The sequence below is a fragment of the Coregonus lavaretus genome (assembly GCF_964263955.1).
Source record: "Coregonus lavaretus genome assembly, chromosome: 9".
NCBI lineage: Eukaryota > Metazoa > Chordata > Actinopteri > Salmoniformes > Salmonidae > Coregonus > Coregonus lavaretus.
In genome coordinates, this window is record NC_139996.1 from 3,417,085 (window position 1) to 3,435,288 (window position 18,204).

The following is an 18,204-nucleotide window of genomic DNA, read 5'->3' on the forward strand; positions in this document are numbered from 1 at the left end:
AAGGGTTGAATCTTCAACGCTCACACATCCCCTTTCCGTATGTGAGCTATCTAGTTTAAACTGGCTCCACCTTGCTCAGAGTTAGGTGGTATGTGCGCTAACTGTGGCTGAGCGTTAATTCTTGGCCGGCGCTGTTGGCATTCTCTCTTCCAGTGGCCGGGCTTGTAACAGCCCATACAGAGGTTCGCCTGTCTACAGTGTGTAGTAGTTGAATGTTCGGCAGACTGACAGACTTTACATCTACTCTGAACAATGGCTGCTGGCCCCCTGCTTGGTGGCACGACTGCTGTTGTGTGTGCCGTCTGCTCTAGCACACGGTTCAGCAAGCCAATGAGAGACTGCATGCAGATGCTCTCTGTCTGAGGAGAGGATGGAAGCCCCATTGCCTTTGGGTAGCCAGTAAGGTCTGTTGGGTTTTCAGCAGCGACTGTCTCTGTGGTTAATGCCTGAGCATGTGCACCAATGTTCTTTGGCCGATAAGATTTGGCTTGAAACATTGTTCTAGCCTCTCTCTGATGTTCAACGAGGTGTTCCTGAATCTCATTTGCTGTCCACTTTTCAGCTGTTTTGCACTTTAGGACACTTGCAAGAGCGGGGTCGGGACAGTGTTTCACCAGCATCATTGTGACTTCGTGAGAGGGGTCCTCAATGTTTCGCCCCTGCCTTCTCAGACACTCATCTGCGACATCCACAGCCTTGTTCAAGCGTATCCAATAGTCCATGGGACTTTCTCCGGCCAGAGGAAGTGTGTTATAGAAATCTGCTAAAGGCATAGAGGAGTAGGTTAACTCACTGAAATGTTGTTTCAGAATATCAAAGACGAGCTTGGAGTTCTCAGCTGGCTGCAGCGATGGCATACTGCGCAGGGTAACTTTAACAATGTCTCTAGCCTTTCCCATTAGTCTTGACATTATCTCCTGGGAGTGCTCTTGCGGGTGTACACCCCTCTTATTCAGGTAAACGCTCATAATCTCTTCCCACTCATGCACTGTGTGTTTGTTTGTTCCATCACCCCTGAAGTACGGCGGCTCTTTGACATCTGTCTTCATGACTAACTTTACTCCTGTCATGTTCAAATCAGACTGTCCATATCCTAAGTTCAGGCTAGGCGTAGGAGTGGTTTGGTTATCTGCACTACCAACAGATCTCTGTAATTGGCTAGCAATGTTCTCTCCTATTTCATGAGCTAACTGTGTGATGAGACTCCCTAGGTCTGCAGAACTCACATGTGAACTAGACACTGGCTGACGTGGAGAATGTTCATCTGTTTGGGTGTGAGTGTATGAAAATGCAGGACGGCCCACTGAACTAACGCTGCTTGCAATGTCTGGAGCATCTCTTAAGCTACGCATGTGTGGTGCGGGGGAATATTCATCAGTGCGTAAGCGTGTGGACGAGAGTACAGGTCTGCCTAGTATACCAGCACCCCTAACCGGCGTGCTCTCCACCCTACTCATAAACCTGCCCCTCCCCAGGCTTACCCCTGCAGCATCTCCAACACTAAATGGTGTCTGCGCATCCTTACCATCAGCCATTTATTTTTTTTTTTATAGAAAGTTGTAATAGACTATGGTAATGATATGTGAATCACCAGAACATGTGAATATGAAAAAAAATATTTGTAAAATGATAGAAGTAGCTGAGGTAAGCAATTAAGAGCTACAATTTACACATTAATGTTTGCCCTTATACTTGTCAACGTTCCGAAGAGGTTCCTACTCGTCACAGCAACCACCGGCGATCACCCTGGCGATGATCTGAAGCGAAGATATCCGGGTCACGGCACCAATGTAGCCGGCGCGGTCTGCTCGTCGCCGACTACTGCGTTGTGTTCCGGTGCACTGAAGACAAGACACTGGCGTACTTGAAGGCACTTTATTGTGTACAACTCTCTCAATCTGTTCAACATCAAGGAGAGAAAATGTTCAAAACTCTACCCTCGACCAGAATCCGCCTCTCTCAGTCGAGTACAATGCAGACTGAATATAATCACATTCAAAAATACAAGGAATAAAATACAACATAATTGGAAAATAAACATCGCATCTGGTGTATATCTTATGTATGTGTCATATTGCTTGCTATCTCTGCCAAAAACGCTGAGCTTTTAGCCTTTACATTAATACTGTGCAACATGACATAAACCATCTTTCAAATAGGTAATACATACAATAATATGCACGAAGCAACATGTAATCCTTCACATTGGAGCTTTTCAGTGCCATTAAACACTAATCAATACATGAAAACATTTTAAATGAACACATATTTTTAACCTGATATAGGGAATACATACCTGTTCAACATCAAGGAGAGAAAATGTTCAAAACTCTACCCTCGACCAGAATCCGCCTAACATAAAAAGAACAACGTAGGCTTCAACACAAGAGGATAGAATGACGATTGATAGAGTAACTCTCTCCGTCTCCAAGTTTGATGCGATGCTTACAGGACCGGGACACGCCGCTCAACGCACACTTCCTGTCAGAGGCAGAGAAACAAACACTACTCACTCATTTATCTATGGAACTCTATGGGCTCTATGGAACTCTATGGGCTCTATGGAACTCTATGGAACTCTATGGGCTCTATGGAACTCTATGGAACTCTATGGAACTCTATAGGCTCTATGGAACTCTATGGGCTCTATGGAACTCTATGGAACTCTATGGAACTCTATGGGCTCTATGGAACTCTATGGGCTCTATGGGCTCTATGGAACTCTATGGGCTCTATGGGCTCTATGGAACTCTATGGGCTCTATGGAACTCTATGGGCTCTATGGAACTGTATGGGCTCTATGGAACTCTATGGGCTCTATGGAACTCTATGGGCCGGTTTCTGGACCTCATTCATCTATGGAACTCTATGGTGCCGGTTTCTGGATCTCATTCATCTATGGAACTCTATGGTGCCGGTTTCCAGACCAAATTAAGACTAATCCTTAGGATTTTTTGTCCAAGAGTAGCTTAATCTGGGTCCGGGAAATTGGCCCTACATGTAAAAGATATTAAAATGTCATTGTTAGCTTTTTAACATTAGAAACAAAGAATGAACAAAAGCGTGGTCTGAACACTGGACAGTGACTGAACACTGGAACAAGACATGCCTGCCTGGTTAGACAAAGTGTTAGAGGGGGCATTCTGACCAGAGGAAAGGGTAAGGGTTAACATACAGTAGGTAGCCACAGAGTACTATGCACAGCCACACCATAGAACAAGTTATTGTTGTGGAAAAAGGAAAGTAATCAAATGATTGGCTCCTGAAGTCACTCCTAAAGTCACTGAATACTTTCCGAAGGCACTGTATGCACAGAGTACATAATAAGTAAGTAGCAAAACAGTACAGTAATAAACATGATTGTATTTGCCGGGAAGAAAGGCGCAGACAGATGCATTCCCTTGGGGAAGGGAAACAGGAGTTAACCACGTACACTACCGTTCAATAGTTTGGGGGTCACTTAGAAATGACCTTGTTTTCGAAAGAAAAGCAATTTTGTTGTCCATTAAAATAACGTCAAATTGATCAGAAATACAGTGTAGACATTGTTAATGTTGTAAATGGCTATTGTAGCTGGAAACGGCTGATTTTTAATGGAATATCTACATAGGCATTCAGAGGCCCATTATCCAATGGCGCGTTGTGTTTGCTAATCCAAGTTTATCATTTTAAAAGGCTATTTGATCATTAGAAAACCCTTTTGCAATTATGTTAGCACAGCTGAAAACGGTTGTGCTGATTTAAAGAAGCAATAAAACTGGCCTTCTTTAGACTAGTTGAGTATCTGGAGCATCAGCAATTGTGGGTTCGATTACAGGCTCAAAATAGCCAGAAACAAATAACTTTCTTCTGAAACTTGTCAGCCTATTCTTGTTCTGAGAAATGAAGGATATTCCATGCGAGAAATTGCCAAGAAACTGAAAATCTCGTACAACGCTGTGTACTACTCCCTTCACAGAACAGCGCAAACTGGGTCTAACCAGAATAGAAAGAGGAGTGGGAGGCCCCGGTGCACAACTGAGCAAGAGGACAAATACATTAGTGTCTAGTTTGAGAAACAGATGCCTCACAGGTCCTCAACTGGCAGCTTCATTAAATAGTCCCCGCAAAACACCAGTCTCAACGTCAACAGTGACGAGGCGACTCCGGGATGCTGACCTTGCAAAGAAAAAATCCAGTGTCTTAATCTTTTCTTTTTATTGGCCAGTCTGAGATATGGCTTTTTCTTTGCAACTCTGCCTAGTAGGTCAGCATCCCGGAGTCGCCTCTTCACTGTTGACGTTGAGACTGGTGTTTTGCGGGGACTTATTGTAAATAAGAATATAATATGTTTCTAAACACTAATGTAGATGCTACCATGTTTACGGATAGTCCTGAATGAATCGTGAATAATGATGAGTGAGAAAGTTACAGACGCACAAATATCTTACCCCCAAGACATGCTAACCTCTCACCATTGCAATGACAGGGGAGGTTAGCATTTTTTTGGGGGGGTATGATATTTGTGCGTCTAACTTTCTCACTGATCATTATTCACAACTTAAACAAATGAGTGCTTCCATTTAGTTATTGAATAGGTATTTTCAGTATTTAGTACGGTTTTGGATTGCTGAGGGTAGTTTTTTTTTTTAAGGGATGTAATTTCTGTCCTCCCTCCTCCTATGATCCAAGCCGCTCACCCCCCAGACAGACTCACCAGCCCAGACAGAGACAGAGGCATTGATCCAAGCCACTCACCCCATACTCACCAGCCCAGACAGAGACAGAGGCACAGCTAAACCGATTCGAAAGCGGAAGATTCCTGCAGCATTAAAGTTTGAACACTGACCCAGTTCTTCTGCCTTTGTGTTGGTACCGGAGAGTACTAGGGATGGGAAACGTGAACTCCTCATTCATTACTCCCCACACATTTAAAAGCATTGGATCGGTGGAAGCATGGGCTAGATTAGAGGGAGTTTCCACCATATTTCAGTTCCTTTCAAATCTGTGATGGGAAGTGAACAAGTGCACACTTTGGGAGGTAGGAGAGATATTTGAGACGTAGACTTAAGTTTGGGAGCACCAGCCAAGTCCTATTAGAGAGGAGCTGTTAGTTGGAGAGAGACCCATAGGGGTCCTATTAGAGAGGAGCTGTTAGTTGGAGAGAGATCCATAGGGGTCCTATTATAGTCCTATTAGAGAGGAGCTGTTAGTTGGAGAGAGATCCATAGGGGTCCTATTATAGTCCTATTAGAGAGGAGCTGTTAGTTGGAAAGAGATCCATAGGGGTCCTATTAGAGTCCTATTAGAGAGGAGCTGTTAGTTGGAGAGAGATCCATAGGGGTCCTATTAGAGTCCTATTAGAGAGGAGCTGTTAGTTGGAGAGAGATCCATAGGGGTCCTATTAGAGTCCTATTAGAGAGGAGCTGTTAGTTGGAGAGAGATCCATAGGGGTCCTATTAGAGAGAAGCTGTTAGTTGGAGAGAGATCCATAGATTAGAGAGGAGCTGTTAGTTGGAGAGAGATCCATAGGGGTCCTTTTAGAGTCATATTAGAGAGGAGCTGTTTGTTGGAGAGAGATTATAGGGGTCCTATTAGAGAGGAGCTGTTAGTTGGAGAGAGATCCATAGGGGTCCTATTAGATTCCTATTAGAGAGGATCTGTTAGTGGGAGAGAGATCCATAGGGGTCCTATTAGAGAGGAGCTGTTAGTTGGAGAGAGATCCATGGGGGTCCTATTAGAGTCTTATTAGAGAGGAGCTGTTAGTTGGAGAGAGATCCATAGGGGTCCTATTAGAGTCACATTAGAGAGGAGCTGTTAGTTGGAGAGAGATCCATAGGGGTCCTATTAGATAGGAGCTGTTAGTTGGAGAGAGATCGATAGGGGTCCTATTTGAGAGGAGCTGTTAGTTGGAGAGAGATCCATAGGGGTCCTATTAGAGAGGAGCTGTTAGTTGGAGAGAGATCCATAGGGGTCCTATTAGATAGGAGCTGTTAGTTGGAGAGAGATCGATAGGGGTCCTATTTGAGAGGAGCTGTTAGTTGGAGAGAGACCCATAGGGGTCCTATTAGAGTCCTATTAGAGAGGAGCTGTTAGTTGGAGAGAGATCCATAGGGGTCCTATTAGAGAGGAGCTGTTAGTTGGAGAGAGATCCATAGGTGTCCTATTAGAGTCCTATTAGAGAGGAGCTGTTAGTTGGAGAGAGATCCATAGGGGTCCTATTAGAGTCCTATTAGAGAGGAGCTGTTAGTTGGAGAGAGATCCATAGGGGTCCTATTAGAGAGGAGCTGTTAGTTGGAGAGAGATCCATAGGTGTCCTATTAGAGTCCTATTAGAGAGGAGCTGTTAGTTGGAGAGAGATCCATAGGGGTCCTATTAGAGTCCTATTAGAGAGGAGCTGTTAGTTGGAGAGAGATCCATAGGGGTCCTATTAGAGTCCTATTAGAGAGGAGCTGTTAGTTGGAGAGAGATCCATAGGTGTCCTATTAGAGAGGAGCTGTTAGTTGGAGAGAGATCCATAGGTGTCCTATTAGAGTCCTATTAGAGAGGAGCTGTTAGTTGGAGAGAGATCCATAGGGGTCCTATTAGAGTCCTATTAGAGAGGAGCTGTTAGTTGGAGAGAGATCCATAGGGGTCCTATTAGAGTCCTATTAGAGAGGAGCTGTTAGTTGAGAGAGATCCATAGGGGTCCTATTAGAGAGAAGCTGTTAGTTGGAGAGAGATCCATAGATTAGAGAGGAGCTGTTAGTTGGAGAGAGATCCATAGGGGTCCTTTTAGAGTCATATTAGAGAGGAGCTGTTTGTTGGAGAGAGATTATAGGGGTCCTATTAGAGAGGAGCTGTTAGTTGGAGAGAGATCCATAGGGGTCCTATTAGATTCCTATTAGAGAGGATCTGTTAGTGGGAGAGAGATCCATAGGGGTCCTATTAGAGAGGAGCTGTTAGTTGGAGAGAGATCCATGGGGGTCCTATTAGAGTCTTATTAGAGAGGAGCTGTTAGTTGGAGAGAGATCCATAGGGGTCCTATTAGAGTCATATTAGAGAGGAGCTGTTAGTTGGAGAGAGATCCATAGGGGTCCTATTAGATAGGAGCTGTTAGTTGGAGAGAGATCGATAGGGGTCCTATTTGAGAGGAGCTGTTAGTTGGAGAGAGATCCATAGGGGTCCTATTAGAGAGGAGCTGTTAGTTGGAGAGAGATCCATAGGGGTCCTATTAGATAGGAGCTGTTAGTTGGAGAGAGATCGATAGGGGTCCTATTTGAGAGGAGCTGTTAGTTGGAGAGAGACCCATAGGGGTCCTATTAGAGTCCTATTAGAGAGGAGCTGTTAGTTGGAGAGAGATTATAGGGGTCCTATTAGAGAGGAGCTGTTAGTTGGAGAGAGATCCATAGGTGTCCTATTAGAGTCCTATTAGAGAGGAGCTGTTAGTTGGAGAGAGATCCATAGGGGTCCTATTAGAGTCCTATTAGAGAGGAGCTGTTAGTTGGAGAGAGATCCATAGGGGTCCTATTAGAGAGGAGCTGTTAGTTGGAGAGAGATCCATAGGTGTCCTATTAGAGTCCTATTAGAGAGGAGCTGTTAGTTGGAGAGAGATCCATAGGGGTCCTATTAGAGTCCTATTAGAGAGGAGCTGTTAGTTGGAGAGAGATCCATAGGGGTCCTATTAGAGTCCTATTAGAGATGAGCTGTTAGTTGGAGAGAGATCCATAGGTGTCCTATTAGAGAGGAGCTGTTAGTTGGAGAGAGATCCATAGGTGTCCTATTAGAGAGGAGCTGTTAGTTGGAGAGAGATCCATAGCGGTCCTATTAGAGAGGAGCTGTTAGTTGGAGAGAGATCCATAGGGGTCCTATTAGAGAGGAGCTGTTAGTTGGAGAGAGACCCATAGGGGTCCTATTAGAGTCATATTAGAGAGGAGCTGTTAGTTGGAGAGAGATCCATAGGGGTCCTATTAGAGTCCTATTAGATAGGAGCTGTTAGTTGGAGAGAGATCCATAGGGGTCCTATTAGATAGGAGCTGTTAGTTGGAGAGAGATCCATAGGGGTCCTATTAGAGTGCTATTATAGAGGAGCTGTTAGTTGGAGAGAGATCCATAGGGGTCCTATTAGAGTCTTATTAGAGAGGAGCTGTTAGTTGGAGAGAGATCCATAGGGGTCCTATTAGACAGGAGCTGTTTGTTGGAGAGAGATCCATAGGGGTCCTATTAGAGTCCTATTAGATAGGAGCTGTTAGTTGGAGAGGGATCCATAGGGGTCCTATTAGATAGGAGCTGTTAGTTGGAGAGAGATCCATAGGGGTCCTATTAGAGTCATATTATAGAGGAGCTGTTAGTTGGAGAGAGATCCATAGGGGTCCTATTAGAGTCTTATTAGAGAGGAGCTGTTAGTTGGAGAGAGATCCATAAGGGTCCTATTAGAGTCTTATTAGAGAGGAGCTGTTAGTTGGAGAGAGATCCATAGGGGTCCTATTATAGAGGAGCTGTTAGTTGGAGAGAGATCCATAGGGGTCCTATTAGAGTCCTATTAGAGAGGAGCTGTTAGTTGGAGAGAGATCCATAGGGGTCCTATTAGAGAGGAGCTGTTAGTTGGAGAGAGATCCATAGGGGTCCTATTAGAGAGGAGCTGTTAGTTGGAGAGAGATCCATAGGGGTCCTATTAGAGTTCTATTAGAGAGGAGCTGTTAGTTGGAGAGAGACCCATAGGGGTCCTATTAGATTCCTAGTAGAGAGGAGCTGTTAGTTGGAGAGAGATCCATAGGGGTCCTATTAGAGTCCTATTAGAGAGGAACTGTTTGTTGGAGAGAGATCCATAGGGGTCCTATTAGAGTCATATTAGAGAGGAGCTGTTAGTTGGAAAGAAATCCATAGGGGTCCTATTAGATTCCTAGTAGAGAGGAGCTGTTAGTTGGAGAGAGATCCATAGGGGTCCTATTAGAGTCCTATTAGAGAGGAGCTGTTAGTTGGAGAGAGATCCATAGCGGTCCTATCAGAGAGGAGCTGTTAGTTGGAGAACAATGCTTCAGAAACACGGTGTCACTGACAAGGATTAGAGAGGGAAGTAGAAGAACAGGGATTAGTGAGGACCTAGAATAACGGATTAGAGAGGACCTAGAAGAAGAACAGGGATTAGAGAGGAACTAGAAGAAGAAGAACAGGTATTGGAGAGGACCTAGACGAACAGGTATTAGAGAGGACCTAGAAGAACAGGTATTGGAGAGGACCTAGAAGAAGAACAGGTATTAGAGAGGAAACTAGAAGAAGAATAACAGGTATTAGAGAGGACCTAGAAGAACATGTGAGGTTTTGTGACACAACACAATGCCACAGATGTCTCAAGTTTTGAGGGAGCGTGAAATTGGCATGCTGACTGCAGGAATGTCCACCAGAGCTGTTGCCAGATAATTGAATGTTCATTTCTCAGAGTTCTGGACTCTACCATAAGCCGCATCCAACGTCGTTTTAGAGAATTTGGCAGTACACCCAACTGGCCTTACAACCGCAGACCACGTGTAACCATGCCAGCCCAGGACCTCCACATCCAGCTTCTTCACCTGCGGGATCGTCTGAGACCAGCCACCCAGACAGCTGATCAAACTGTGGGTTTGCAAAACCGAATAATTTTTGCACAAACCGTCTCAGGGAAGCTCATCTGCGTGCTCGTCGTCCTCACCCGGGTCTGGACCTGACTGGCTCATCTGCTCGTCGTCCTCACCCGGGTCTGGACCTGACTGGCTCATCTGCTCGTCGTCCTCACCCGGGTCTGGACCTGACTGGCTCATCTGCGTGCTCGTCGTCCTCACCCGGGTCTGGACCTGACTGGCTCATCTGCTCGTCGTCCTCACCCGGGTCTGGACCTGACTGGCTCATCTGCGTGCTCGTCGTCCTCACCAGGGTCTGGACCTGACTGGCTCATCTGCGTGCTCGTCATCCTCACCAGGGTCTGGACCTGACTGGCTCATCTACGTGCTCGTCGTCCTCACCAGGGTCTTGACCTGACTGCAATTTTGCATCGTAACCGACTTCAGTGGGCAAATGCTCACCTTCGATGGACACTGGCACGCTGGAGAAGTGTGCTCTTCACGGATGAATCCCGGTTTCAACTGTACCGGGCAGATGGCGTCATGTTTCAGCAAGATAATGCATGGCCCTATGTTGCTAGGATCTGTACACAATCCTAGTGGCCGGGGACTTTAATGCAGGCAAACTTAAATCAGTTTTACCTCATTTCTACCAGCATGTCACATGTGCAACCAGAGGAAAAAAATCTCTAGACTACCTTTACTCCACACACCAAAGCTCTCCCTCGCCCTCCATTTGGAAAACCTGACCATAATCCTCCTGATTCCTGCTTACAAGCAAAAACTAAAGCTTGTAGTACCTCGCTCAATACGGAAGTGGTCAGATTACGCGGATGCTATGCTACAGGACTGTTTTGCTAACACCGACTGGAATATGTTTCCGGGATTCATCCAATGGCATTGAGGAGTATACCACCTCAGTCACCGGCTTCATCAATAAGTGCATTGACGACGTCGACCCCACAGTGACCGTACGTACATATCCCAACCAGAAGCCATGGATTACAGGCAACATCCGCACAGAGCTAAAGGCTAGAGCTGCAGCTTTCAAGGAGCGGGACACTAATCTGGACGCTTATAAGAAATCCTGTTATGCCCTGAGATGAACCATCAAAAAGGCAAAGCGTCAATACAGGACTAAGATTGAATCCTACTACACCGGCTCTGACGCTCGTCTGATGTGGCAGGGCTTGCAAAGGATTACAGTCTACAAAAGGAAACCCAGCTGCGAGCTGCCCAGCGACACGAGCCTAGCAGACAGGCTAAATGCCTTTTATACTGGCTTCGAGGCAAGAAACACTGAAGCATGCATGAGAGTACCAGCTGTTCCGGACGACTGTATGATCACTCTCTCCGTAGACGTTTAAACAGGTCAACATTCACAAGGCCGCGGTGCCAGACGGATTACCAGGACGTGTACTCAGAGCATGCGCGGACCAACTGGCAAGTCTTCACTGACATTTTCAACCTCTCCCTGACTGAATCTGTAATACCTGCATGTTTCAAGCAGACCACCATAGTCCCTGTGCCCAAGAAAGCGAAGGTAACCTGCCTAAATGACTACCGACCCGTAGCACTCACGTCTGTAGCCATGAAGTGCTTTGAAAGGCTGGTCATGGCTCACATCACCACCATCATCCCAGAAACCCTGGAGCCACTCCAATTTGCATACCGCCCCAACAGATCCACAGATGACGCTATCTCTATTGCACTCCACACTGTCCTTTCCCACCTGGACAAAAGGAACACCTATGAGAGAATACTGTTCATTGACTACAGCTCAGCGTTCAACACCATAGTGCCCACAAAGCTCATCACCTAAGCTAAGGACCCTGGGACTAAACACCTCCCTCTGCAACTGGATCCTGGACTTCCTGACGGGCCGCCCCCAGGTGGTAAGGGTAGGCAACAACACATCTGCCACACTGATCCTCAACACGGGGGCCCCTCAGGGGTGCGTGCTTAGTCCCTTGCTGTACTCCCTGTTCACCCACGACTGCGTGGCCAAGCACGACTCCAACACCATCATTAAGTTTGCTGACGATACAACAGTGGTAGGCCTGATCACGGACAACGATGAGACAGCCTATAGGGAGGAGGTCAGAGACCTGGCAGTGTGGTGCCAGGACAACAACCTCTCCCTCAACGTGAGCAAGACAGAGATGGTTGTGGACTACAGGAAAAGAAGGGCTGAACACGCCCCCATTCTCATCAACGGGGCTGTAGTGGAGTGGGTCAAGAATTTCAAGTTCCTTGGTGTCCACATCACCAACAAACTATCATGGTCCAAACACACCAAGAAAGTCGTGAAGAGGGCACGACAACTTATTTTCCCCCTCAGGAGAATGAAAAGATTTGTCATGGGTCCCCAGATCCTCAAAGTTCTACAGCTGCACCATCAAGAGCATCCTGACCGGTTGCATCTCCGACCGTAAGGCGCTACAGAGGGTAGTGCGTACAGCCCAGTACATCACTGGGGCCAAACTTCCTGCCATCCAGGACCTCTATACCAGGCGGTGTCAGAGGAAGACTCCAGTCACCCAAGTCATAGACTGTTCTCTCTGCTACCGCACTGCAAGCGGTACCGGAGCGCCAAGTCTAGGTCCAAAAGGCTCCTTAACAGCTTCTACCCCCGAAGCCATAAGACTGCTGAACATATAGCCTCATTATTGTTATTTTATTGTTTCTTTTTATATTTTTTTATTTTTTACTTTAGTTAGTAAATATTTTCTTAACCAACAATGCAGTTTTAAGAAAATAGAGTTACGGGCTTGTAAGTAAGCATTTCACGGTAAGGACTACACCTGTTGTATTCAGCACATGTGACAAATAAAAATTTATGTGATTTGACAATTCCTGGAAGCTGAAAATGTCCCAGTTCTTCCATGACCTGCATACTCACCAGACATGTCACCCATTTAGCATGTTTGGGATGCTCTGGATCAACGTCTACGACAGCGTGTTCCAGTTCCCGCCAATATCCAGTAACTTGAAGAGGAGTAGAACAACATTCCACAGGCCCCAATCACCAGCCTGATCAACTCTATGCCAAGGAGACGTGCCCCAATCACCAGCCTGATCAACTCTATGCCAAGGAGACGTGCCCCAATCACCAGCCTGATCAACTCTATGCCAAGGAGACGTGCCCCATTCAACAGCCTGATCAACTCTATGCCAAGGAGACGTGGCGCTCTGCATGAGGCAACATTCCACAGGCCCCAATCACCAGCCTGATCAACTCTATGGGAAGGAGACGTGCCCCAATCACCAGCCTGATCAACTCTATGCCAAGGAGACGTGCCCCAATCAACAGCCTGATCAACTCTATGCCAAGGAGACGTGCCCCAATCAACAGCCTGATCAACTTTATGCCAAGGAGACGTGCCCCAATCACCAGCCTGATCAACTCTATGCCAAGGAGACGTGCCCCAATCAACAGCCTGATCAACTCTATGCCAAGGAGACGTGTCACTCTGCATGAGGCAACATTCCACAGGCCACAATCAACAGCCTGATCAACTCTATGCCAAGGAGATGTGTCGTGCTGCATGAGGCAAATTATGGTCACAACAGATACTGACTGGTTTTCTGATCCACGCCCCTACCTTTTTTTAAGGTATCTGTGACCAACAGATGCATATCTGTTTTCCCAGTCATGTGGAATCCATAGATTAGGGCCTAATACATTTATTTCAATTGACTGATTTCCTGATATGAACTGTAACTCAGTAAAATCTTTGAAATTGTTGCATGTTGCGTTTTAATATTTTTGTTCAGGAGAGATGTAGTAGTAACTCTCTCTGTCTCCAAGTTTGATGCGATGCTTACAGGACCGGGACACGCCGCTCAACGCACACTTCCTGTCAGAGGCAGAGAAACAAACACTACTCACTCATTTATCTATGGAACTCTATGGGCTCTATGGAACTCTATGGGCTCTATGGAACTCTATGGACTCTATGGAACTCTATGGGCTCTATGGAACTCTATGGGCTCTATGGAACTCTATGGTACCGGTTTCTGGACTTCATTAATCTATGGAACTCTATGGTGCCGGTTTCCAGACCAAATTAAGACTAATCCTTAGGATTTTTTGTCCAAGAGTAGCTTAATCTTAGGAAATTGGCCCTACATGTAAAAGATATTAAAATGTCATTGTTAGCTTTTTAACATTAGAAACAAAGAATGAACAAAAGCGTGGTCTGAACACTGGAACAAGACATGCCTGCCTGGTTAGACAAAGCGTTAGAGGGGGCATTCTGACCAGAGGAAAGAGTAAGGGTTAACATACAGTTGGTAGCGTGCACAGAGTACTATGCACAGCCACACCATAGAACAAGTTATTTTTGTGGAAAAAGGAAAGTAATCAAATGATTGGCTCCTGAAGTCACTCCTAAAGTCACGGAATACTTTCCGAAGGCACTGTATGCACAGAGTACATAATAAGGAAGTAGCAAAACAGTAATAAACATGATTGTATTTTCGGGAAGAAAGGCGCAGACAGATGCATTCCCTTGGGGAAGGGAAACAGGAGTTAACCACGTACACTACCGTTCAATAGTTTGGGGGTCACTTAGAAATGACCTTGTTTTCGAAAGAAAAGCAATTTTGTTGTCCATTAAAATAACATCAAATTGATCAGAAATACAGTGTAGACATTGTTAATGTTGTAAATGGCTATTGTAGCTGGAAACGGCAGATTTTTTATGGAATATCTACATAGGCGTACAGAGGCCCATTATCCAATGGCACGTTGTGTTTGCTAATCCAAGTTTAGCATTTTGAAAGGCTAATTGATCATTAGAAAACCCTTTTGCAATTATGTTAGCACAGCTGAAAACTGTTGTGCTGATTAAAGAAGCAATAAAACTGGCCTTCTTGAGACTAGTTGAGTATCTGGAGCATCAGCAATTGTGGGTTCGATTACAGGCTCAAAATAGCCAGAAACAAATAACTTTTTTCTGAAACTTGTCAGTCTATTCTTGTTCTGAGAAATGAAGGATATTCCATGCGAGAAATTGCCAAGAAACTGAAGATCTCGTACAACGCTGTGTACTACTCCCTTCACAGAACAGCGCAAACTGGGTCTAACCAGAATAGAAAGAGGAGTGGGAGGCCCCGGTGCACAACTGAGCAAGAGGACAAATACATTAGTGTCTAGTTTGAGAAACAGACGCCTCACAGGTCCTCAACTGGCAGCTTCATTAAATAGTCCCCGCAAAACACCAGTCTCAACGTCAACAGTGAAGAGGCGACTCCGGGATGCTGACCTTGCAAAGAAAAAATCCAGTGTCTTAATCTTTTCTTTTTATTGGCCAGTCTGAGATATGGCTTTTTCTTTGCAACTCTGCCTAGTAGGTCAGCATCCCGGAGTCGCCTCTTCACTGTTGACGTTGAGACTGGTGTTTTGCGGGTACTTATTGTAAATAAGAATATAATGTTTCTAAACACTTAATGTAGATGCTGCCATGTTTACGGATAGTCCTGAATGAATCGTGAATAATGATGAGTGAGAAAGTTACAGACGCACAAATATCTTACCCCCAAGACATGCTAACCTCTCACCATTGCAATGACAGGGGAGGTTAGCATTTTTTTGGGGGGGGTATGATATTTGTGCGTCTAACTTTATCACTGATCATTATTCAAAACGTAAACAAATGAGTGCTTCCATTTAGTTATTGAATAGGTATTTTCAGTATTTAGTACGGTTTTGGATTGCTGAGGGTAGTTATTTTTTTAAGGGATGTAATTTCTGTCCTCCCTCCTCCTATTGATCCAAGCCGCTCACCCCATACTCACCAGCCCAGACAGAGACAGAGGCATTGATCGAAGCCGCTCACCCCATACTCACCAGCCCAGACAGAGACAGAGGCACAGCTAAACCGATTCGAAAGCGGAAGATTCCTGCAGCATTAAAGTTTGAACACTGACCCAGTTCTTCTGCCTCTGTGTTGGTACCGGAGAGTACTAGGGATGGGAAACGTGAACTCCTCATTCATTACTCCCCACACATTTAAAAGCATTGGATCGGTGGAAGCATGGGCTAGATTAGAGGGAGTTTCCACCATATTTCAGTTCCTTTCAAATCTGTGATGGGAAGTGAACAAGTGCACACTTTGGGAGGTAGGAGAGATATTTGAGACGTAGACTTAAGTTTGGGAGCACCAGCCAAGTCCTATTAGAGAGGAGCTGTTAGTTGGAGAGAGACCCATAGGGGTCCTATTAGAGTCATATTAGAGAGGAGCTGTTAGTTGGAGAGAGATCCATAGGGGTCCTATTAGAGTCCTATTATAGAGGATCTGTTAGTTGGAGAGAGATCCATAGGCGTCCTATTAGAGTCCTATTAGAGAGGAGCTGTTAGTTGGAGAGAGATCCATAGGGGTCCTATTAGAGTCCTATTAGAGAGGAGCTGTTAGTTGGAGAGAGATCCATAGGGGTCCTATTAGAGTCTTATTAGAGAGGAGCTGTTAGTTGGAGAGAGATCCATAGGGGTCCTATTAGAGAGGAGCTGTTAGTTGGAGAGAGACCCATAGGGTTCCTATTAGAGTCTTATTAGATAGGAGCTGTTAGTTGGAGAGAGATCCATAGGGGTCCTATTAGAGAGGAGCTGTTAGTTGGACAGAGATCCATAGGGGTCCTATTAGAGTCCTATTAGAGAGGAGCTGTTAGTTGGAAAGAGACCCATAGGGGTCCTATTAGAGTCAAATTAGAGAGGAGCTGTTAGTTGGAGAGAGATCCATAGGGGTCCTATTAGAGAGGAGCTGTTAGTTGGAGAGAGAACCATAGGGGTCCTATTAGAGAGGAGCTGTTTGTTGGAGAGAGATCCATAGGGGTCCTATTAGAGTCCTATTAGAGAGGAGCTGTTGTTAGTTGGAGAGAGATCCATAGGGGTCCTATTAGAGAGGAGCTGTTAGTTGGAGAGAGATCCATAGGTGTCCTATTAGAGTCCTATTAGAGAGGAGCTGTTAGTTGGAGAGAGATCCATAGGGGTCCTATTAGAGTCATATTAGAGAGGAGCTGTTGTTAGTTGGAGAGAGATCCATAGGGGTCCTATTAGAGAGGAGCTGTTAGTTGGAGAGAGATCCATAGGTGTCCTATTAGAGTCCTATTAGAGAGGAGCTGTTAGTTGGAGAGAGATCCACAGGGGTCCTATTAGAGAGGAGCTGTTAGTTGGAGAGAGATCCATAGGTGTCCTATTAGAGTCATATTAGAGATGAGCTGTTAGTTGGAGAGAGATCCATAGGGGTCCTATTAGATTCCTATTAGAGAGGAGCTGTTAGTTGGAGAGAGATCCATAGGGGTCATATTAGAGCGGAGCTGTTAGTTGGAGAGAGATCAATAGGGGTCCTATTAGAGAGGAGCTGTTTGTTGGAGAGAGATCCATAGGGGTCCTATTAGAGTCCTATTAGATAGGAGCTGTTAGTTGGAGAGAGATCCATAGGGGTCCTATTAGAGAGGAGCTGTTAGTTGGAGAGAGATCCATAGGGGTCCTATTAGAGTCTTATTAGAGAGGAGCTGTTAGTTGGAGAGAGATCCATAGGGGTCCTATTAGAGTCTTATTAGAGAGGAGCTGTTAGTTGGAGAGAGATCCATAGGGGTCCTGTTAGAGTCCTATTAGAGAGGAGCTGTTTGTTGGAGAGAGATCCATAGGGGTCCTATTAGAGTCATATTAGAGAGGAGCTGTTAGTTGGAGAGAAATCCATAGGGGTCCTATTAGATTCCTATTAGAGAGGAGCTGTTAGTTGGAGATAGATCCATAGGGGTCCTATTAGAGAGGAGCTGTTAGTTGGAGAGAGATCCATACGGGTCCTATTAGAGAGGAGCTGTTAGTTGGAGAGAGATCCATACGGGTCCTATTAGAGAGGAGCTGTTTGTTGGAAAGAGATCCATAGGGGTCCTATTAGAGAGGAGCTGTTAGTTGGAGAGAGATCCATAGGGGTCCTATTAGAGAGGAGCTGTTAGTTGGAGAGAGACCCATAGGGGTCCTATTAGAGTCATATTAGAGAGGAGCTGTTAGTTGGAGAGAGATCCATAGGGGTCCTATTAGAGAGAAGCTGTTAGTTGGAGAGAGACCCATAGGGGTCCTATTAGAGTCATATTAGAGAGGAGCTGTTTGTTGGAGAGAGATCCATAGGGGTCCTATTAGAGAGGAGCTGTTAGTTGGAGAGAGATCCATAGGGGTCCTATTATAGTTCTATTAGAGAGGAGCTGTTAGTTGGAGAGAGATCCATAGGGGTCCTATTAGAGTCATATTAGAGAGGAGCTGTTTGTTGGAGAGAGATCCATAGGGGTCCTTTTAGAGTCATATTAGAGAGGAGCTGTTAGTTGGAGATAGATCCATAGGGGTCCTATTAGATTCCTATTAGAGAGGAGCTGTTAGTTGGAGAGAGATCCATAGGGGTCCTATTAGAGAGGAGCTGTTAGTTGGAGAGAGATCCATAGCTGTCCTATTAGAGAGGAGCTGTTAGTTGGAGAACAATGCTTCAGAATCACTGTGTCACTGACAAGGATTAGAGAGGCAAGTAGAAGAACAGGGATTAGAGAGGACCTAGAAGAACGGATTAGAGAGGACCTAGAAGAAGAACAGGGATTAGGGAGGACCTAGAAGAAGAGGTATTAGAGAGGACCTAGAAGAACAGGTATTAGA